General features: G+C 39.3%; 1 protein-coding gene across 6 annotated transcripts in view; it reads right to left on the reverse strand.

Annotated features, from left to right (window-relative positions):
- The window catches only part of camkmt (calmodulin-lysine N-methyltransferase), a 796,752-nt gene that overhangs the window by 342,681 nt on the left and 429,418 nt on the right, over positions 1-24,653 (reverse strand). For 3 of the 6 annotated variants that reach the window (XM_062968944.1, XM_062968943.1, XM_062968941.1), the window contains exon 15: positions 20,318-20,417. The gene's annotated coding sequence lies outside the window, so the exon portion shown is untranslated. Of the gene's footprint in view, positions 1-12,472; positions 12,537-15,646; positions 15,809-20,317; positions 20,418-24,653 lie in introns of those variants that run through there. The other 3 variants (XM_062968940.1, XM_062968939.1, XM_062968942.1) reach the window with 2 other exon arrangements.

Here is a 24,653-nt window from a genome sequence, read left to right on the forward strand (position 1 = left end):
TGTTCTTCTTCTTTGACTGCTTGTTTTACTTGTAGGAGTCCTCTGCCCCCTGATCTTCTAGGCAGATATAGCTGGTCAACATCACTGCGAGGGTGCAGTGAATGATGAATGGTCATGAGTTTTCTTGTTTTTCTGTCCAAATTGTCCAGTTCCGCCTGTGTCCAATTTATAATGCCAGCAGTATATCTTATGACAGGTATGGCCCAGGTGTTTATGGCCTTGATGGTGTTGCCTCCATTGAGCTTGCTTTTGAGAATTTTTCTGACCCTTTGTGTGTATTCTTTGCTGACCACAGTTTTCACATGTTCATGCTTGATGTTGTCCAGCTGTAATATGCCCAGATATTTATAGGCCTCTGGCTGGTGACACTTTATTGTTTGACCATTGGGCATATTTATGCCCTCACTTTCAATGATTTTTCCCTTCTTCAATGCCACTGTCGAACATTTGTCCAAACCAAACTCCATGTTGATATCAGTGCTAAAAATTCAGACAGTGTTGGTCAGAGACTGAATTTCAGTTTCTGTTTTCCCATATAGCTTCAGGTCATCCATGTACATCAAATGTGAAATTTTGTGAGAATTCTTAGATGTTTGGTAGCCGAGATTTGTTTTTTGTAAGATTGTTGACAGAGGGATCATGGCAATAATGAAAAGCAGAGGGGACAATGAATCTCCCTGGAAAATTCCTCTTCTGATGTTGACAAGTCCATAGCTTTCATTTCCAACAAACAGTTCAGTTTTCCAGTGCTCCATCATGTTTTCAATGAAGGTGCCAACGTTTTTACAAATCCCGATGGCGTCCAGGCACTTGATGATCCAGCTGTGTGGGAGTGAGTCAAAGGCCTTTTTGTAGTCAATCCACGTCATGTGAAGATTAGCTTTTCGGCTCTTACAGTTCTCCAGGATCATTTTGTCAATCAATAACTGATCTTTTCTGCCCCTGCTTTTCCGTTTGTTGCCTTTCTGTTCATCTGGCAAGATGTTTTTTTCTTCAAGATAGTCTTGAATTCTGTCAGCTATGATGCCAGTCAGTAGTTTAAACATAGTGGGCAGACACGTTATTGGCCTGTAGTTTCCTGGTGCTGCTCCTTTTGTTGGATCCTTTTGTATCAGGTATGTTCTTCCAGTTGTTAGCCATTCACTGATACTTCCTTTCTGCAGCATCTCATTGAATTGTTGGGCCATTTTTCCATGTAAACTAATCAGATGTTTGAGCCAAAATCCATGAAGTTGATCACTACCAGGCGATGTCCAGTTCTTGACTTTTTGCACTCATTTGCTGATCATTTCAGTTGTTATTTCCATCAGTTCCATTTTGTTCTGTGAGAATTTTCCTTCAAACTCCTTTATCCACCCAGCGTTTTTGTTGTAGTTTTTATTGTTTTCCCAAAGTTCTTTCCAGAACTTCGTTGTTGCAGTTTTCTCTGGTTTTATGGTTACTGTGTCTGTTGTTTGGTTCAGACTCTGGTAGAACCGTCTTTGGTCTGATTGAAACAGTTGATTTTGTCTGTACTGGATGATTCTGGCTTCATACCTTTCAATTTTTCTGGCTGTTGCTGTAATTTGTTCTTTCACGATCTCCAAAGCTTCTTCAATTTTTCTGGTGTTCAGCCAGTACTTTCGGATCAGGTATTGCTTGATTTTGTCATTCTTCAGTTTCTTCTCTTTCATATTTTTCAGGTTACTTGCATCTGATCTAAGCTTTTTGATTTTCAACTCCAGCCTGACCTTCCACTTTGGTTTTCCAGTCGATTTTCTTTGGGGCTGCCTTGGTTGTAGGAGCCCAAGCTCTTCTGTTACTATCACTGCTGCACTGTAGGCATACTGGTTTGTTTGTTCAATTGATGTTATTTGGACAGTGGAGAGTGCTGCATTCACATCTTTCATGAGAGGCGCCAGTTGTCTCTTGGGCACTGTTTTTAGAGTTGGGAGCTGCTTTCTTATTGCATTTGCTGCAGCATGAGCCACGATCTTATCCTTGAGCTCTTGTTGTCTTGCTCTCAAGGTTCCTGGTGGTTCAACGGGTGTTTCAAGTGCTGGTTCTTCAAATTATTATTATTATTATTATTATTATTATTATTATTATTATTATTATTATTATTATTATATTGTTGTAGAAATGTAAAAATATAAAGAAAAGAAAGAATGAAGAGAAAGAAGTAGAAAAATACATATGTATGACTACCTGTATCTATCTATATCTATTCTCTATCTCCAAGTTGGGTAGCAGTGCTACTGGACAAGGTTGCCTTCTTATCCAATTAGGCAACCTGGAAACAACTAGCTACACAACCACAATAGCAAGATTGATGGATTACCTGACATTTGGTCCAAACCAACGGGCTTCTTCTTATGGATATATTTTGTCAATCCTACTTTCTCCTTATTCATTCAGTATCTCAAAGATAAATCTTCAGAAGATTGACATTTGGATGAGCACCTCTCCACGTACCCTTGAACCCCACCTTCCTGCATTTCCACATACTCTAAAAAAATTAGGAGTAATTTTGAAGTTTAAGCAATGAATAACAAAAAAGGCAAATGCAACAGTAAAATGACAAATAAATTCTACAAATGTGGAACAGCCCCATTGCATCAAAGTAAGTGAGGGGAACATTGAGGGACTGCAAGCTATTGATGATGTTTCCCATCAGTAATGGGGGACGGGCTAATCATGGCGAGATATGATAAAGTTCTTAAAGTCTGTAGCATATTCTGGAAATGGCATATGAAATATAAATCAGACATTTGCCTTTCATCTAACAAGTCCTCCTCCCCCCTTTTGATGGTTCTGAGTGGAGTGATTGATTGCATGATTACTTTATAATGATACTTTTATAAGCTACGCTGTTAATACAGCAGTTTGTTTACAACAGGCACTTATAGATAATGTTATAAACACATAATGCATTGTAAATGATTTTTTTTCTTCTGGAATGCTGTAAAGAAACAATACAATGTCATAGTAGCTAGACATGTTCATTTAGTTAAGTGTGCCTTCAGGAATTCAGTAAGCAGCAACAGAGTGCTTTAGGGCAGAGGTGGGCACGCTTGAAAGTGTTGCATCTACTTTCGTTGTCATTTGCCATCAAGTGGACTTATGGCAACCCTACAAAAAAAACAGACCTCCAAGAAACTTTCTCATCAGCTGTCCCACTTGGGTCTTTCAGATTCAGGGCTGCTCCTCCCTTGATTGAATCAAATTTCCTGCTGCCTTCCACTTTAACAAGCATCATCTGTTTTTGCAGTGAGTCATGTCATCTCATGATATGCTCAACATATGACAACTCTGTTTAGTTCTCTTGGTTTCTAGGGAAAGTACAGACCTGGTTTTCTCTACAATCCTTTCATTTGTCTTTTTAGCGTCTTTGGTGTATGCTGAACTCTTCTCCAGCATTTCAAATTAACTGATACTGTTCATGCAAATCTTTACGATTCTCTGCTAGGAATATAGTGCCACCTGTATGTTGGCCATAGCTGGTATTCCTTCCTGCAGTTTTCATTTCTGCTTCCTCTGAGTCTATTGGGTTTTCTGTATGACAGATTCTGCACATAAATTAAATGACACATAAATAAAATGCATCATTGTCTTATCCCCTTGCCAATGGAAAACCAATTTGTTTCTCTATTTTTTGTCCTGACAATGGTCTCTTATCTTGAATAGGACTTAGGATATCTAAAGGCAGAAATGCCTAAACACCTCAGAAGGGTATTGACTAGAACTAGATTTGAACAGCTGGACACAATGGTCAGACATGGAAGGTTTAACCAAGTCCCATATAATGAACGATTTTGTATCTGTGGAGCAGCAAAGGTAGAAGATATCACACATGTACTGTTTAGCTGTAACTTGTATGCGAAAGAGAGAAACCAATACCTCAGACCATACATTATACACACAACACACTGGGATCCTTATATAAAAACTACATTTTTACTGGCTGGCCAGAATGCTAAAATAACATACAAAATGGCCCTTTTTTACTTAAAGCAACTCTGTTGAGAACTGCATATTTGGAATCAATTGGGGTAAATTGTAGGGGTGTTGCAGATATTTGATCTGGATCAGGATCTTGACCCCCTGTTAACAGCTTGCTTATTTTAACTTTGACTGTAATGTGGGTTGTATGCTGTATGTGTATGTGTTAAATGTGTTTATTAAATGTTTTGGTATGGCTGATGGGCTAATCAATAAAACATGAGAATAGAACGTAGGCTCAAAAACAGTAAGATCTTGTGGTGCTCCCATTTTGAGGGTAAAGTGAAGGTGAAGGCTTTCCCCTGACATCAAGTCTAGTTGTGTCCAATTCTCGGGGTTGGTGCTCATCTCCATTACTAAGCCGAAGAGCTGGCGTTGTCCATAGACACTTCCAAGGTCATGTGACTGGCATGACTGCATGAAACGCTGTTACCTTCCCGCCGGAATGGTACCTATTGATCTACTCACATTTGCATGTTTTCAAATTGCTAGGTTGGCAGAAGCTGGGGCTAACAGCGGGAGCTCACTCCGCTCCCCGGATTTGAACCGCAGACCTTTTGGTTTTGGGGTTAGCGAAGCATAAATTCTCATAATCCATGCACTCCAGGAGTTTCTATACACTTTAAGAAAAAGGACCAATATCCAACAAGAAAAGCCTAGTGTAAAATATGAGTTGAAGAATTTGTTAAAATGTTATTGCCTCATCAGGCTTTTAGAAATTATGTGGGATAGGCTTTTAATAGTAAAATGTGCTTTTTTATAGTTATATAGTATTTTAATGAATTTTGATGTCTTTCATATTGTAAATGACTTCATTATCTTTGTCCATATTGCAAGCCACCTTGAGTCCCATTATTGATTGATTGATAGAAAGGCAGGAGATAAATCATCATCAGCATCTTCGGGTCTGTCATTTGAAAAACTCCAACCCCATAGAAGCCAGGTCTAGGATGCCATAAGCAAAATGTTCTAGCATGCAGGGAGGTTCGGTTAGCTAAGAGTGAAATCTCGTTGAAGCACAGCAAGAAGCAAGGTAGCATTTTAGCAAATGAGTCTGTTCAGTTTGGCTACATAAATGGTCTGACATGCAGCAAGGAGCCGAGCCATGGATTACAGATAGTAATGTCTATATGTTCTCTCTGTTTGGAGTTCAAAATGAAGTTCTATTCAAACTACAATAACAATGCTACATTAATAGCGTGTGCCTGTATGTATATGCGCTCCTTTGCAATAATGTTGCTAGATGTTATCTTCACTGATAATAGATCCAGTTAAGACTAGAAAGAGCTATTTTGCTTGCTATATTAGCACTTCCACTTTAGAATAATCCCTCTAGCATGATTCCGTAGTATTTACAATTTTTGTAAGTACCGATTATATTTTCAAAGTCAAAGTGGAATAAAATTAGTGCATTGTAGACGGTCATTGTGCTTTCTTTAGTAGTCAGCCTTATGCGTATTTGAATAATGCTTTATGAATGTAATTTGAGAGGTAAGAGCTTGATTCTTTTTTTAAAAAAATACACTTACATGGGCAGTGTGAGCTCTTGCTGAGGATCTTCAGTGTATGGCTATTGTGTCCTTGGAGAGTTAATAAAGAAAAACTTGGTTACATGGATACACAGTGGCATGTGGGTGGAATTCAGGTAAATGAGTATTTATTCACATTCTTCTGGCAGCCAAGTGGAAACACCCCTATTTTGATCATGCCACTTACGCAGTCAGTTTCAACTTGAGAAAATGAACTGTATAAATATCTCACTCACAAACGTTTAAAAAGTGGGTATTTTGGCCATGAGCAACTATGATTATTTGTGGAAAAGGTGTTCAAAAGGTCGTTGTGGTCCATCCAGGAGATATGAAAAGAAGTCAACAGAAAGACATGTAGGAAGGAGTATAGGATGCTCAGGCATAGTTTGGGGAAATTATTTGGGAATTACTACTCCCAGACCCCCCACCCCACCCAATAGCTGAAAGCTATAACCCAGAGAGGAACCCCACAAAGCTCTGAGAAATTGTGTCATATAGACTCATCTAGCCCAACCATGCCCACTTTGACCAAGTTGTCTATCTGTTATCTAGATTGTCAGGTAAAAAGTGACTTCCCGTCACCTGATACTCAGATCCCTCAATTGGACAATGAGAATGTCTGCAAGCCAAACATGGCCCCTTAATATTCAAGCCATGGCCCCTCTCCATTTGGTAGCAGGAAATGGATTTCCAATTCTGTCAATGTGTTTGCACAAGTCAACAGTATATATCCATTTAATATCATTTTGAGCTGCCATAGTTCCATCTTTTGCTAGAGACCTGTAATCAAATCATTGGCCTTTCACATGGTTTGGACTACATTTTCCAGAAACCACAGCCAGAATGGCCAAGCATCAGGATTTTTAGGAGATTTAGTCCAAAATTCCTGGAGGACCAAATCTTGAGAACTCCTGTTCTTCTACCTCACCAAATTACAAATCCCAGGATTCCATAAGACAAGGCCATGGCAGTGAAGATTGTCTCAGACTACTGCGTCCTCTCCAACTGCCCCAATTTGGCAGGTACATTTCTGATTAATCTTCTGTCATCCCACTTTTTCAGTTGTTTCACAATACCCCATGTTATCTCTCCTCCTCCCACTTTTTCCTCATTCTGTTTCCATTACTGCAAACCCAATTCAAGGTGGAATAATATTTTGTACTCAGTTAAGCACATCATAATGGCAGGGAAATGAGAAAGTGGAACCTTGTCCTTCCCAGTAGGCATGGAAAAACAAACTACTGCATCCTCTCTGAGTTTGTACATTCTTCATTAATAAAGTTTATCACCTTGACCACACTCTGATGTTGCTTAGCTACACGTATCCTGGTTTTCATCTGTGAAATATCGGATGGTATGCTACTGTAACCGTATAATATGAAGCACTATGTGGATATGCTCTATAAAAACCAACATCTTTGCCCTTTGCTATCATAAACAAACTTTTGATACTTCCTCCCTCCTGTTGTATCAAGGGCTGGGTGGAATTAGCAAGCAATGTCATCACTCCTTGTAGATAAACACCTGTGTGGAGTGTCAGGCATAAGCAGGAGATTACAGAACACATCTTGCTAAGTGCCACTTATAAATACAACACGTGTAACTCGCAAGAACTGTCATCTGAAAAGAAAAGGCAAGAGTTTGCAACCATAGTGGATTATATCATTAGACAAACTGGAAAGTAATCAGTGCTCATGACTGCCAGAGTCTATCACTTTCCTGGAGTCTCTAGGCTCCCAAACAAAAAAAACAACAACAAAAAATTACCAAACCTAAATGATTCTGCTGCAGAGCCATTAGAAAATTTGCACATGAAAAGCATGTGCAAATCGGAAAACATATGGATAACATGGGTGTAGAATTTGGCTTAGGAATACCAAGACAAACATAAGAAAAGCATCACATGAAAAGAAAGAATTGCAAATAGTTGAGAGTATGATCTAAACCTTTAATTATCAGAGTGAACAAGTATTTAGCAGCCTAAAGTAGTGCATGTTACAATTGGCCCTCTATCCTATTTCCATGATTCAACCATCCTTGGCTTCAAAATATTTTTGTAATCCAAAAAGACAATCCTGTTTTTTTCCATTCTATATAAAGAACACCATTTTACTATGGTATTGTATGTCATGGGATGAGAGTAGCTACAGATTTTGGTATCCACTGGATGGATACCTGGAACACAACCACACCCAGTATCAAAGTGCCACTGTATTTACCTGCTGTTATATATTTTAATGCAACAGCTAAGCATACAACTATGATCATTTGTTGGGACATACATAACTTTGCTTCCTCAATTGATCCTTGTAGACAAGAGAGTCACTGAATTTAGCACTATTCAGAGTCATAAACTACAGTATACCAAGAGCCAGCTTTAACTCTTCCATTGTAGGGCCATAGAAACCTGTAATACTGCACAGAGATGTGGATCAACTGAAAAAAACACCAAGAAATGTTTTGTCTATGACCATTGAGAGTATGTGACCAATGATAAGGTCTTAGGACCTTATCAGATGGGCAGAGGGAAAGTAGGGAAAAGTGGAATGAACTTTTGTTCCCTACCGTCTTTCCCCATGTTCTGGGATGGGCAACCATCCCACATAGTTTCTTATCACTTTCTCCACTTTCTCCCCATTTTCTGCAAGTAGGTAGCACCCGACCCTTGAAAATTGAGTCTTCTCTCTGTTTTCAGGTGCTGGCAACACAGATTCCCACGGGCAGCCACCAAAATTGGCCATGTGTCGTGGGATCGCTTCCGTGGGACTCAGCAAGATAGTTTTTGCCAGCACTTGAAAATGGAGAGAAGATGTAGAGAAGACTGTGTATAATGAGATCCTAAGCATTGTATTGGAGGTGGAGAAAAGGTAACATTAATTCTATCTACTTCCTCTCATGTAGTATTAATCTTATATGCTCCTCTCAGTTTTTTACAGTCATCCAAATGAAATGGATACATCCGTAATTTTTGCTTATAGTTTCTTTCAAGAAATAGATGATCACAGAACTGTCACCTATTCTCAACTCCTTAAATAGATGCCATTAGTATATATGCCAAAGCTAGAAAACGTTGTTTTGTAGAGAATATCACTTCCAGAGTTCCTTAGATAGAATGACAGTTCACTTTTCTAAATTCTGATGTATTCTGATGCTACTTGATTTAATTCCAAACACCCAATGACCAAAATGAAGCAGAAGTGACTCATATTACAATGACAACATTCTTCAAATCTGCAAAGGAAAATGAGAGCTGAGGTGGTCACAGCCAAATATTTATGAGAACACGTTATCTCATGCAGCCTCCCCCCTTCTAGATAGTTTTAAAACAGCAAGATAACAATGTATGATGGAGCCCATCCCATGATGCAGGGAGATTTCCTGTCTGAGCCCATCATGCTTCATCAGAAAGGTCTCCCAAAAGTCCGAGAAAAATTGGGTGGGGGAGACAGGCAGAGATCGTCTTCTGAACTCAAGAATTGCTATGAAACTGGAGAAAATTGGGGGGCACATGGGATGGGATCTGTCAAATTTGCCAGGGTTGAATCCCTTCAGTGACTTGGAGCAAAGGGCGTTACTATGGGTGGTCTCCTACCAAGTATTGACATTTCACTCACAAAATCTTACCTCATGTGTTTGATATGGTAATTGTTTTAAAATTAATTTAATCATTGGAATTACCGAAGTTTCTAAATATCTATGCTTTTCCTGTCATTTCACCTTCATGGTATTCTTGGCTTTTGAAGTTGCTGTACTTCTGGCTTTTGAAGTTTCGGACTTCTGCGATGGAGAGTTCTGAGACTGGGAGGAAAGCCCAGTATCCCCAAAGTGGTGTCTAGTTAAAATCAGTGACTCAGGTCTACTCCAGAGTACCGGGATTGGAGGCGAAAGCCTATTATTATTATTATTATTATTATTATTATTATTATTATTATTATTATTATATTTATACCTCACTTTATCTCTCCAAAGGGGACTCAAAACGACTTGACATAAAAGCATTAGTGTACCATTTAAATATATAAATATACAAACATTAAAACAAAATTAAACATAAGTATCTCCAAAGTTTTTTTCCAACTTTTTTTAATGCAGTAGGCAGGAGCTGCACTTGCTCCTGTGATAAATCTGACAATGGATTATTTCAGGAGAAAAGGCGAGAAAAAAACATTTGATGGGATCTAAGAAATGATAAGATTTGCTTTCTAATGCAACGAGACATAATGCCATGGTAATATGATGCTCCTTTGGGATAATGTCCTTAGTGTGGCTTCTAGTCCATAAAGCAAAAGATCTCCATATCAAAGTTCTGCAACTTGCTTTGCAAACTCTATGAGAATTTAAGGCATTCTCTGAGAAAGATGCTTTTTCCTCTCCAAATATTGCAGATGTGTATAAGTCATCAAAACCCTGAGCATTTCTATTGTCCTGCTTGAAACTTCTCTGTATTACACACATTCCTCATAATGCCATAATTTTTCTGAAAGCATTGTGTTTTTTCTGCTAGTATTTAGCAGCTGAAGACAAAACAAAAAACTGTAATTTATAAATTCCACTATTCTTCTGACTGCTTGTGGAAATCTACATTGCTTGATGGGGGAAAAGATTATAATTTATTCTGCCAACATTTTTCTTAAAATCCAGTGAATCCTGCCACAAAATTGACTTGATCTTCTTCGAATGTGAAACATGCTTTGGGACTCACTTCATTTCAAATGGATTATGTACTTCAAGTAGGACTATACTTATTTAGGGAGGGGAAAAGACCTGACTGCTTTATGTTTGATTCACAATCGAAACTGCAGTAAACGTCACAGGAGGTTTAAGACCAGGCGCACATACATATACTTAGTGCATTTGATTACAGATCAGCAGGGGATAAACAAAAACACCCCCTTTTTGTTATATTAAAATCATACTTTTGTTCCCATGTTAGATGTTCACAACACTGCTTTCATAAAAATGGAATGAGCAGCACGCAGCCAGAGCAGTTGCAAACAAATATCTTATTTACCATTTTTATTTAAATGTATTCTGGAAGAAAATGGCAAAGAGGGTTGAATACTTTCAATCTTCAAATGAGAAGACATTTTGGGGGTGGGGGAAAGAGCTCTTAAGAAAGGCTGCAGTTCCTTGCATGGTTTTGAATAGTAGAGCATAATATAGAAGTTGGCCAAAGAGTTACGCTAAGAACAAGATGAAGAAATGGGATTATTTAGGCCCAATAAGAGTAGACCCATTAAATCAACATCAAATAATGAGTCAACACATTGGTAAGCCACACTGATTCTACTTTACTGGAAACTAGCAACAGCTCAGGCCATGATCTATACATTAAGACAGATGATGGTTCTCTGGACATAGGTCCTTTGGAAAGAAAGAGACAAGAGCTTTGTGCAGATTACCTTTTAGGATGACAACTCTCAGAATCTCAATCTACCATAGCTATATTCTCAGCTCTAGTTGAGATAGAAGAGACAGGAGAGAAGGAACAAAATTCTAAGAAAGTGATGACTACCCATGGAGGCCAGGGAATGATAATTCTAGGCTGAGATTTCAGCCTTCCAAGATGAAATGCTCCTCCAGTCTAAGTCTGCAGAAGAGACCACAGTTGGTTCCTTGGTGAGTGTCTTGTCTTAAACAGGAAGGCATAAAGAACAAAACCACAAAGGGTTCAGTCTGAAGAACCCACTTGAAGAGGATGAAGAAGGAAGAAATTACAAAGAAAGAATATGGGGCTTCTCTCTCTGAGCCAAAGAAGCAATAACTGAAGAGAGGTGGCATGAGATCCAGAAGAGGCCAAGATGCAAAGTCAGCTTCTGAGACTTTGGATAACTGACTGTCCATTGTGTCCAGTGATCCTCCACATTTGTAGATATGACTTGTATAGATCTATTCATAGATTTGATTCAAATGCTCTTTCTAGGAGAATCAAGGTCCTCCAATAAAGCCCCTTATTATATTCTGGGTTATATGGCTGTGTAGAAGGGTCCTAAGTCTATGATCAACTTTTGCCAGAATTCATGTTGGTAGGTCTTTCAGTGAAATTCTATGGTCAACTTTAGGCAGAAGTTGACCATAAAGTTATTCTGGAGGATGTAGAGATTTCAAAAGAGGAGTTGACTCCAGTAAAAATAATGATTTATTTGTGGCTTTTCATTTTACCTATGTTCCCACTGAATGTGGAGGGCTGAATGTAGTGTTAGGTAAGGTAAAGGCTTTCCCCTGACATTAAATCTCATCGAGTCCAACTCTGGGGGTTGGTGCTCATCTTCATTTTTTAGCCGAAGAGCCGGCGTTGTCCGTAAATGCCTCCAACATCATGTGGCCGGCATGACTGCATGCAGCACTGTTACCTTCCCGCTGGAGCGGTACTTATTGATCTACTCACATTTGCATCTTTTCAAACTGCTAGGTTGGCAGAAGCTGGGGCTAACAGCAGGAGCTCACCCCGCTCCCGGTTTCGAACCACCAACCTTTCGGTCAGCAAGTTCAGTAGCTTAGCAGTTTAACCCGCTGCACCACTGGAGGCTTCTGTAGTGTAGTGTTACAAAGATGAAATTTAAGCAGAGACAGGAGTTCGTCTATGTAATCACTTATTTTATTGTATTTTACTTATATCCCCCTTTACCTTGACATCGGACCCAAGAAGGTTTGCAACACATTAAAACAAAGTACAGTTAAAATCTAATTAAAAAATAGTGGAAAGGAGTAAGAAATCAATTTAATCTCTAATTTTCTGAAAGTTATAACTCGTTTAACACTTTATAATGAAAGTAATAATTAAGCATGCATGCATATCTGATTTCTTAACTGTATTGATAGCATTTTTTAACTCCCATTGCATGGAGTGGATGATATTTATATTGAACTCAATTGCATGGAAATCCTTCTTGGGTAACTTTGTTGAAGAAAAATCACTCTCTAGGGAGAAATGTAATTTATTATTTACATTCATATCTTACCTTCATGTGAGGTCAAGGTGACATGCTTCTCACAACTTAATTCTCTTCAGTTCTTAGAACAACTCTGTAAAGGGAATCAAGCCGAGAATGGGTTGAATGGGTCAGATCCCCAAGTGAGTTGCGTTGAATCTTCTCAAGTACAAGAACCTAGCCATATGTTTGTGTCACTTCAAATAAGCACATTTAAAAATGGTAATTGTAACATCTTTTCATTTTCCTTTCATGAATATTTTTCTTATGGTTTACTAATTTATGTTTATTTTCATTTATTTTGAAAGGTATTTAAAGCTAAACACAACATATTCCAACAGATGTATCCCAGGGCCCTTCCAGACAGGCCCTATATCCCAGAATCTGATCCCAAGCGTTTTGTTTATCCCAGATTATCTGGCAGTGTGGTGATTATCTGGTGGCGCAATGGGTTAAACCCTTGTGCTGGCAGGACTGCTGACCTAAAGGTCGGAGGTTTGAATCCAGGGAGCAGGGTGAGCTCCCATCTGTCAGCTCTAGCTCCCCATGAGGGGACATGAGAGAAGCCTCCCACAAGGATGGTAAAAACATCAAATATCCAGGCATCCTCTGGGCAACATCCTTGCAGATGGCCAATTCCCTCACACCAGAAGCGACTAGCAGTTTCTTAAATTGCTCCTGACACACACAAAAAAATGGCAGTTTAATAATCCAGTTTAAAGAAGAAAACTGGGATCAGATCCTGGGATTTAGTGCCTGCCTGGAAGAGCCCCCTCTGCTTTTATAAAATCTAAAACTTTATTGAATTCATAGATTCAATTATATTGACTGAGGAAATTTGGCTGAGTGTGTCTTTGAGACAAAAAATGGAGTCTGTCTTTCTGATAAGGTGTTCTTATGGTATGTTTCTTTCCATTTTTGTGATCTTTACTTCATATAGATTGCAAGTGTTTATGCTATTTTTGACACCCACTTGATTTTATAATAATATGTTTTCAATATATCAAGAAATTCAATTGGAAACAAAATGATTCACTTGCCATGAATTTGGGAGCTTTGTCAATTTTGTTCTCTTGTTTTTCCCTTTTTTGTTTTTGCATTTTGAGATATTTTTTAAAGGAATGTGCAAAAAATGCTGATTTTTGTACAAGAAAAAATATCCACACACACACCATCTTTGGCACAATAGGTTAAACCCTTCTGCCGGCAGGACTGCTGACCTGAAGGTTGGGTTGCTGACCTGAAGGTTGCCGGTTCGAATCAGGACAGCATAGATGAGCTCCCTCTGTCAGCTCCAGCTCCCTATATGGGGACATGAGAGAAGCTTCCCACAAGGATGGTAAAAACATCAAACATCCAGGGATCGTCTGGGCAACGTCCTTGCAGACGGCCAATTCTCTCACCCCAGAAGCGACTTGCAGTTTCTCAAGTCACTCCTGACATGAAAAAAAAAAACATATTTGGGACCAAAGATGATCCTATAAACAGCTATAAACCAGGGGTAAACAACTACTTGATGTCTGTGGCCACACCTTCCTATTTAGAGAATAACAAATCTTGGATTTTATAATAAGGAAATTCTTGTTTCTAGTGGAAAATTGCAGATACTATTTTACTGCTGAGGCCTTCAAAAAGCCCAGAAGGAGCACTGCAGCAGAAATAAAGCAGAGGGGTGCTGTTTTTTGTTTTTTTTAAGGGTTCTTCCAAAGTGGTCCTTTTATTACTCTATTTTTATTACTCTTCCCATGGAAGGGAATGGTTCCATTTTTAATGATGAGAGCGAACAAATTGAAATTGAATCCAGACAAGACAGAGGTTCTTGTGGTCAGTCGCAAGGCCAACAGGGCATAGGGTTACAGCCTGTGTTAGATGGGGTTACATTCCCCCTGAAGACGCAGGTTCACAGCTTGGGGGTTCTCCTGGACTCATTGTTGAGTCTGGAACCCCAGGTTTCAGCAGTGGCCAGGGGAGCTTTTGCACAACTATAACTTGTGCCAGTTGAGCTCGTACCTTGGGAAGTCTGACTTGGCCACGGTGGTCCACGCTCTAGTTACAACCAGTATAGATCAGTAATATTAGATCAGTCCCCTCCCTCCTAGCCTTAAGAAGGAGAGTAAAAACCTGGCTTTTGGAGCAGGCCTTTGATAAATAGCACAGTGCAATAATTTTCCCTGTCAATCGTGCAATTAATTATGGAACAGCTTGAGACCTTGTCTTTGGATGATGTGTCTTAACATTGGAATGTATTTTAATTACGCTTTTATGTCTGTATCAATTTTAATATAATTTTACTTAATGTTTAGGAGCCCCGGTAGTGAAGTGACTTAAAGCACTGAGCTGCTGAACTTGCAGACCGAAAGGTCCCAGGTTCAAATCTCGGGAGCAGCGGGAGCGCCCGCTGTTAGCTCCAGCTTCTGCCAACCTAGCAGTTCAAAAACATGCCAATGTGAGTAGATCAATAGGTACATCTCCGATGGAAAGGTAATGGCACTCCATGCAGTCATGCCGGCCACATGACCTTGGAGGTGTCTACGGATAACGCCGGCTCTTCGGCTTAGAAATGGAGATGAGCACCAACCCTCAGAGTCAGACATGACTGGACTTAACGTCAGGGGAAACCTTTACCTTTACCTTACTTAATGTTTATGTTTTTATGCCCAAGGCACTGCACAAGTGCCATTTGTGAACTGCCTTGAGTCCCCCTTGGGATAGAGAAAGGCGGGATATAAATATGGCAAATCAATCAATCAATTAATTAATTAATTAGTTAAAGTACAGTCTTCACATTGACTTCACATAGGTCAATCAGGGGTTTTTTTTGGGAGATGATTTTTTTGTGGGGAGATGATTTTTTTACTTAAATTTCAAGACTTATACATAAATATATACCAGGCATGGGCCAACTTGGGCCCTCCAGGTGTTTTGGACTTCAACTCCCACAATTCCTAACAGCCTACCGGCTGTTAGGAATTGTGGGAGTTGAAGTCCAAAACACCTGGAGGGCCCAAGTTGGCCCATGCCTGGTATATACAGTAGCTATTTCTTTGTTCATTGCAGACATTAACCTTATCCAGCACTTTATTACAGAATAAATAAAGCATTTCCAAATATCAGTTGTGAATGTATCCTTATGTATCTATTATTTAGAAACATTCATACACACATTCACACACACACATTTTCAGTAAAATAGATTCTTGGCAATTGTTTTTCAAATCCTTTTATTAAAAAAAGCATTGCTTCAGCATTTGGAATACAAATGTTTTTCTCTCTTTGTGTGGTTGTCTGAGTTGATCGGCTCTGTTCGATGACAGGGAGATGTTCTACGTTCCTTCTCTCTCTCCCTCAGGTAATCATTTCATAATTCTGTGAACAAACTCTTAAGTTGAAAGCAATTGTGGAGGAAGGTAATTGTTATCAACATGCCACATAATGAGACAAGGCATTCCCAGTCCCTTGCATTACATCAGGCGCGTCGCATGATAATGGCATTATTGATATTAAAAGAGAGGCAACTTGAAAAGCTATGCGGAAGGAATACCTACATATGGCGGCTGCGGCTGATTCGGCCTCCCTTTCCCCACCGCAAACAAACAGAAAGTGGCATTCCACAGCTATTATTCACCAGTGATATCTCACAAGTCAATTTGTCGGTCTCATTTTCAGATGATGCAACTGTTTATCTCACATGACTAGGCCTATAGAAACGTCCCCAAAGAGGAGACACCACCACCTCCCCCCATTGACGGCAGCGACGAAAAGGTCAGCTTGTTGGACACTTCCCCAGAAAACAGTCTTCGTGTCTTGTAACTTTTTTTCTCCCCTGATTCACCGGACTTGTCCAGACCGAAAAGGTCTGGTTTACCTAAGGGACCAGGCACTTCCTCCGCCCCCGCCCCATTTTTATATTGCTGTGGGGTTAATAGCTATGTCGTGTGGGGTCAAGGAAGACATCTGTGTCTCAGATAATATGCTTACGGTGATTACCACACATAATTGACTGACCTTCTCTCATTCTTCGCCTGCTGCAGGCCATGGCTGATAGGGTGAGATGTTCCGGAGGAGTTTATTTTCCATCACGCACAATTGTGCTGCTGAGCAAATATTTTAGCAAGCTTTGAATGCATCACCTCTTGGGCGCTGGGTTTGACAGTTAAAATATGAAGGCTGTGACCAACTTAATAATATTAGATTTTAAATCAGCTTGTAGAAGGGAAAGGGGGGAAAACATGAGCAAAGCCTTCCTAAAGTGCATTTGTAGATACACATAAATAAGGCGATTTTTGAAAATATTTTTAAAAGCTCTTCCTTCGATTTCTTTTCCTTGGATTTCTTTTCAAGCTGCCTGGACTTGAAAAGGTTCAAGGAGAGTCATATCAAAAAGACAGTAGGAATAACCTCAAGAGAGCCAAAGCTGGAAGATGCTCAACCACAGGTGGTTCAAATGGGACCTTTTCTGTATTTGTGAGGCTGTACACTCAGCCTCCGGTGGCTCAGTGTGTTAAAGCGCTGAGCTGCTGAACTTGCAGACCAAAAGGTCCCAGGTTCAAATCCCGGGAGTGGCTTGAGCGCCCACTGTTAGCTCCAGCTCCCGCCAACCTAGCAGTTCGAAAACATGCAAATGTGAGTAGATCAATAGGTACCTCTCTTGCGGGAATGTAAGGGCGCTCCATGAAGTCATGCCGGCCACATGGCCTTAAAGGTGTCTACGGACAATGCTGGCTCTTCAGCTTAGAAATGGAGATGAGCACCAACCCCCAGAGTCAGACATGACTGGACTTAACATCTGGGGAAACCTTTACCTTTTTACACTCAAAGCACACCCCAGAGCACTAGCAGGATGGTACACATTTGCAAGGATATACATTTTAAACTTGAAAGTGTATGCAAAAAAATGGCTTTGCAGTTTGTTGTGTTAAGAATTGCGTAATAAATTATGTAGTTGTCTATGGATCATCATATTTATTCATTATATATGTACTACAGGTAGCATGGGATAGTGGCATTAAAGGTAGACTACAACTCTGGAGACTTGGGTTCAAATCCTGTCTATGGAAACCCACCATTCTCTCAGCCTCAAAGGATAACAAAGGCAAATTCTGTCTGAACGAATTGTTGCCATATGTCAGAAATGACTTGATGCCACATAATAAGAACAATACTTTTAGTCTTCTGCAATTAATGACTCCCAGAAAGTGTATATAAGATTACAGTTTTAGAGTATGGAAAGTACAAATCCATCAGTTTCTATTCAGAAGTAAGTGCCATGAAGTTCCATAGGACTTACAAGTATGTAGGTAAAGGATTTTAGCTGAAAGCAAGCAATTCTGAAGGTCATCACTGAATTCAATTTCAAATAGAACACCAGCATTATAGAAACAAAGAGCTTAGAAATGGCTCAACACAATTCCAGTTAAATATTAACATACTCTGACTGTGGTTGGAGAGGACCAGAAAAATTCCTATAGAGAGATTGTCTTTTCCTTAAAACCATAAACTAAGATAGTCAGTAAAAAAAATCAGTAATCAAAATTAGTTAAAAACAAACCCAATACAATAACTAAGACTTTGTTCCTCTTTAATGAAACCTAGGATCTGTTTCTTCAGGCCACCTGTCTCACAAACCTGCAAGAAGACTTTTTACTTTTTTGTACTACAACTCCCGGAATCCCCTAGCTAGGATTACTGATGGGAGTTGTAGTTTAACAAGGTTTTTAGCCTTCCCTGTCAAAGTGCTGGTGCCTCACAAAATTACAGCTCCCAGGATTCTATAGCATTGAACCACAGTGATTAAAGTGGTGTCAAACGACATCAATTCTATAGTACAGATGCATTATTGATTTTCTCACATACTGATCAGAGATATATCTGGTAGAGATAGGATCACATGAGTGGTTGCTGCCAATTGTTAATACAGTACTCCCTGTTGAGTGAGGTTAAGCCTGCTCACTCTCGGTTGTCGTTTTGCCACCAGGTTAGACATTTTCATACAATAGGTATAAGTTTTTGACAGCTACATTCAGTTGCTTTGAATTTGTTTACGTTTTAAGTTGTTTGGGTGTATTTTAGTTGCTGTATTTTATTTATATTTTGATCTCTTTTTATGTTTTCTTTTAAATTTTATTGTTAATTGCATTGAATGACATTTCTGGCAGAAAGACAGGGGAAGGAAGGAAGGAAGGAAGGAAGGAAGGAAGGAAGGAAGGAAGGAAGGAAGGAAGGAAGGAAGGAAGGAAGGAAGGAAGAGAGGGAGGGTTTGGGGATACACGATTAGACTAATCTTTTTGCATCTCAGAAAATGCGAGGGCCCCTTTTGGTTATTTGTCCTGGGAGCCATAGATGTGAGCACATTCCATTTGCTTTGGTTCCTTGCCACACTGAGCTGACATGGGCATGAAACTGTCACAGCACAGCAAGATAGGAAATGCCGCCTTATGTTGCCAAGAGAACCAGGCCAATGCTATTGGTTTTCTTGCCATGCTGTGCTGCAACAATGTCATTGCCTGCCTTTGCAGCACAATAGAGAAAAAACAGTAAACATGTCACCATGGGGACTCTCCTCCATCTTGTTGCATGGCATCATGAAATTAGCTGAAACTGCCCTTGTGTGATACAGAAGGGCTGAAAGTGCTGAGCCATTTCTCTTAGCAATGTATTCCCTTCCCATTCCCACATCTTTGGAAAGAAGATAGTGTGGGAGCAAACAGGTGTTTCCAAATTTCTTGCAGCAAGCATTTGATGCTGTTCTAATTTATTCTATCCATACCTTTCTGCATGTCAAAGTTCTCCTGTAGTTAGTAATCCTGGTTTGTCATCGGGCTTTCCCAACCTTGTTTCTCCAGATGGTGTTGGACAATAATATTCATCTTCCTCAAACAGCACATCCAACGTTCAGGAATGACAGAAGATGCATTCCAATTTCTGAGAAGCAAAGACTGGGAAAGCCTATGCTAAATTATGCATTGCTGGTTTTTCTACAGCATTCATACATTAAACATTTACAGTAAACCCTATTGTACAGCTTAGCTGAGTTTAATATAACTATCATCTCCTTCACTGCATGAGGAGTGGTTCCTAAAGCAAAGGAATTAGAGTAGATTTCATGAATTCTTCAGAACTTGTTTGGTGTCTCTCACCTGGGCCAATATATTGATCTAATATAAGCAGATAGAAATTAGAATGAAATTCTAATGTCAACCATCTTTAGGGTTACACAATGGGAAGGATGAGGCATATACAGTAGAGTCTCACTTATCCAACGTAAACGGGCCGGCAGAACGTTGGATATACGAATATGTTGGATAATAAGGAGAGATTAAGGAAAAGCCTATTAAATACCAAATTAGGTTATGATTTTACAAATTAAGCACCAAAACATCATGTTATACAACAAATTTTACAGAAAAAGTAGTTCAATACACAGTAATGCTATGTATTTATGAATTTAGCACCAAAATATCATGATATATTGAAAACATTGATTACAAAAATGCGTTGGATAATCCATAATGTTGGATAAGCGAGAGTTGGATAAGTGAGACTCTACTGTACATGCCTAAAATAATTAGGTTTAAACCATTATAAACTGTGTGTTAGAATGCTACATAAATAACAAAGATATGCAACTGCCTTATATTGAGCTAGATCATTAGTTTATCTTGTTTAGTAGTGCCTACTAGTGATGTCTAGGTTTTAGACTGAATGTCAGAGAATAGGCCCATGAATAGTTCTGTTAAATTTCAAATAAAAACTCAAACTAAACCCTGGGGTGAATTCACCACCGCACTGGCATGAATCACCAACCATCACTGCTGTCTGCACTGAAAGCCAGAGGATCTCTGCGAGGTTTGAAACAGGAGTCTTTCCCAGACTTACCTCATCATGCTGAGAATTGAACTTGGGATCTTATTCAGGCCAAACATGTTCTGCCACTCAGCTGCATCTCACACGTTGTGTTTCACCAAGAAGATGTTCCCTTTATGAAAATATGGAGACATTATTTGACTTTGGTTTGAATACAGAATATAGCTGCCACTAGCAAATAACAAAAGAATGAGAAATCTTTTAAGATAACGATTATTGCCCAAATTACTTGGACCCCAACCATCTAAAGAAGCATCTTTTGCATATAATTCAGCCCGTGATCCAAGTTTTCATTCTACCACCCTTCCCGTTCTTGTGCTGCCCTAGTAGCCATCTCTATATCTACAAAAGAGAGGACAGTATGGTTCCTGTGCCCATGGGGCTGTACTAATACTTTCACCTCCCTGCATCTGCCAAAATGTGTCTTCTCTAGGAATTTTCTAGGTTCTCCAGGTGATTCTATGGTATGCTTCTGTCAGATGTTACTATTGAATATTGCTGGTGTACCTAGAAATTCATAGATCGAATACTATCTATGAATAGTATTCATAGATGGCTGGATGGTCATCTGTCGGGGGTGCTAGGAATGCGATTTCCTGCTTCTTGGCAGGGGGTTGGACTGGATGGCCCATGAGGTCTCTTCCAACTCTACTATTCTATGATTCTATGATTCTATATTGTACCTTCCAGCAGAAGACATCCACTTCAATAGGATTCATTATTACCTATGGTTTTCTTTTTCTATGGTAAGTTCAGAAGCATATCCCCTATAAATACAGAGATGCATTGCACTTCTTTGCAATGTACCCTAGTTTAGAAATAACCCCCAGGTTCACCTGGTGCCAATGTTGCTATTATTTAGATAGCATACCAAATTCATTTGTATTATTCCTGTTTCATCCAATGTAATTTATGCAAATTGCTGTTCTTAAAATCTTATCTTCTACATTTGGCATTGTGTTCTGTTACATTGGCTTGACGCGCCATTCAACATTAAATTTGAATATGGGGAAGAGTGGTATATACAGTAGAGTCTCACTTATCCAACACTCACTTATCCAACATTCTGGATTATCCAATGCATTTTGGAAATGTTTTCAATATATCGTGATATTTTGGTGCTAAATTCGTAAATACAGTAATTACTACATAGCATTATTGTGTATTGAACTACCTTTTCTGTCAAATTTGTTGTATAACATGATGTTTTGGTGCTTAATTTGTAAAATCATAACCTAATTAGATATTTAATAGGCTTTTCCTTAATCCCTCCTTATTATCCAACATATTCACTTATGCAACGTTCTGCTGGCCCGATTATGTAGGATAAGTGAGATTCTACTGTAGTATCATACATAGTCATTATGATCATCACCCCTGCATAACAAGGGTGGCAAACATCTTCCAGACCAAATACTAGTTTGGGAGATGTTCTTTGGATTTGTAATTCTAGTGTGAGAAATATGGAAGGAGCCAAACATATAAATATATTTCAGTTGAAAGATCTTCTTGCTGATAATTAAACCTTAGATATGGCTGTTCAACCTTTTGGAATGGGGAAGGGGGTGTCTGTCACCTATAGCGGATGACACCCAACTTTATTACTCCTTTCCACCTAAAGCCAAAGAAGCTGTTCTGACCCAAAACCAGTGGCTGTCATCAATAATGGACTGGATGAGGGAAAATAAATTGAAACTTAATCCAGGCAAGCCAGAGGTACTCCTGGTCAGGGAACACAGATCAGGGAATAGGAATCCAGCCTGTGCTGGATGGAGTTACACTCCCCCTGAAGACACAGGTCTGTAGTTTGAGGGCTCTCCTGGACCCAGTTCTGACCCTGGAGGCCCAGGTATCTGGCCAGGAGGGCCTTTGCACAATCAAACCCAGTGAACCCGTTCCTTGAGAAGCCAGATCTGGCCACGGTGGTACATGCCTTGTGGAGAGAAAAAGTGGGGTATAAATAAACATAAGCAGCATAATAATCATTCCTAAACTTATTATGGAAACAGAAAACTATGGATAATGGTGAGCCCTATTGAAATGAACTAGTTTTGCTGGAAGGTACCATAAGAGTTGCCCTAAAGAACCTGGAAAATTCCTAGAGAGGACAACCAAGCCATTTTCTAGGTCCTCCGACTAATTCTATGGCATGCTTCCACTGGAGGATGCTATAGAGTTACCCTGGTGGACCTAGAACAGGCATGGGCAAACTTCGGCCTTCCAGGTGCTTTGGACTTCAACTCCCATAATTCCTAACAGCTGGTAGTCCAAAATACCTCCCGGGCTGAAGTTTCCCCATGCCTGCTCTAGAAGATTCCTACAGAGCATATATTTTGATCAGATACAGGCAAGTGAAACCATGTATATCGTACCATGGGTCTACTCTGTTGCACTCTGGTTCTCAAATGATCATGTCTCTGTTTAGAAAATATTCTGATGTGTAAATAGATTTCCTTTTATGTTTATGGGGTTCACTGTAATGGAGGAGGCTACTTCTAGTGTGAAATAAATGTTCCAGAGTTATCTTTTCCTCTCAATGGTGCATATGAAACCTGTCGTCAGAAAGGTAACTTTACATCACCAATGGTGCCAATTAGATCCGGTTGGAATCATCCAAATTTTCCCTGAGGCATTTTCTTCTTCCATTTTACCACTGAATCCACACTTTGGAATATTGCGCCATAACAGAGATGGAACTAGCCCAGGTTTTACAGTTTCACAGGTCAGTAATATGGTACACTATTCCCATGACCTGTTTCCTTAGTGTTCCCGGATGGAGATCTGACATTTGTGTCCTTGAAAACCCAAAGGAAACCAAACCTATGAGTCAACCCTAAGAACATAAACATTCTGTGTCACTGAAGCTGCTATGTACAAAAATCTGCGCCAAAATCCAAAAACATCATCTCTCAGGCATTTAAATATAATTTATTAACCAGAAAAAAGGAGGGGGAGGAGAGAATCATATTGCCACTGCATAACAAGAAGAGGGGAAAATGTACACATTCAAAACATATGGGTGATCTTTAGAAAAATCTCAGCATCACTTCATAATTATATACTACAAGTTTTAATTAACTGAAGCTCTGAAAATCATAATGCCTTATTAAAATGCAATTAATCCTTTGATTAAAAAACAAAAAGCACAAGTATTTACAACAAAAACACAAGTAGAATAATTACAAATATCATGTACCCATTTCTTTTATTTGGGTGTCACGTATGATGTCTCACGTTCCCTTCATTAATTCAAATACACACATTATCTCAAATCCACAGCCGATTGAGTGACAGTGGCCACCAAACACACAGCACTATATCCTATTGATTTCTGCAAATCCTGAACAATGCCATTTGCATGCTTGTTTCTGTAATAATAAAGATATGCCATTCAGAATTAAAGGACCGGCCAGACTAGTGGCAACTAATTGTGTTGTGTGTAATGAGTGCAATTTCAATTTGATATAACCCTCAGCTTTTCTTGCAGCACTCGCTAAGTACTTTCAAGTCTTTGTGGGGAAATAATTGATTTTTTTGTGCTGTGGGCACAAGAAAATTATTATGATCTTTTGAATAATGCCAAAGAAAGGACCATGAATGATTTAAATTGGTATGTGAAGAAGGCTTCACTGTGGATTGCAGTTTGACTGACATCCTACTAATGTAGTATCTAGATTAGCAATTTTTAAGGAGGCAGCCAATATAAAAAAAACCTGGTAAAACAGAAAAACATTGCTAACAGGGATTTTGGTTTTGTTCTCCAGCGAGGGAGAACAATATGGTCATTTCATGCATGTCGGACAAGCACTATACAATTTATTACAGAATGCCCTCGCTTTTGTCTTTGTGCCACGTGGGTTGGAGGGTACATTTCAACTGATAAGTTTCACATTTTAAAAAATGTGTCGATACAATAGCACAGCGCAAAGTTACCTCCGCAGCTGAAGCCTATTGGACACAATGGGGTTGCTATGGGCTTTTATAACATCTATTGTATCATTTTGCTCTACCCGCCCCCCCCAGGAAACAAAAATTTGGAAGAGCCATTTTTCATGAAAAGGAAGTTATTCACCCCTTTTCGCTAGGATGACTCGCTTTCCTCTTATCACACATTCTTCATCATAATATGCCGCAGAAATCTTCCAAGCCATCTCAAATGTAAGACATCTGACATCCCAGTATTAGATTCTGCCAGCTGGAATTAAAGTCTCATTGATCTCAACAGAAGCAATTCAAAATGCTCCTGACTCATACTGTATCCTTAAAATGTATTTTTAATAATAAGACTAGCTCTTAATTTTAGACCTGAAATTTATTAATCACCCTTTGTTTAATAAATTATCTTTAA

This window comes from Anolis carolinensis, chromosome 1, assembly GCF_035594765.1.
Source record: "Anolis carolinensis isolate JA03-04 chromosome 1, rAnoCar3.1.pri, whole genome shotgun sequence".
Classification (NCBI taxonomy): domain Eukaryota; kingdom Metazoa; phylum Chordata; class Lepidosauria; order Squamata; family Dactyloidae; genus Anolis; species Anolis carolinensis.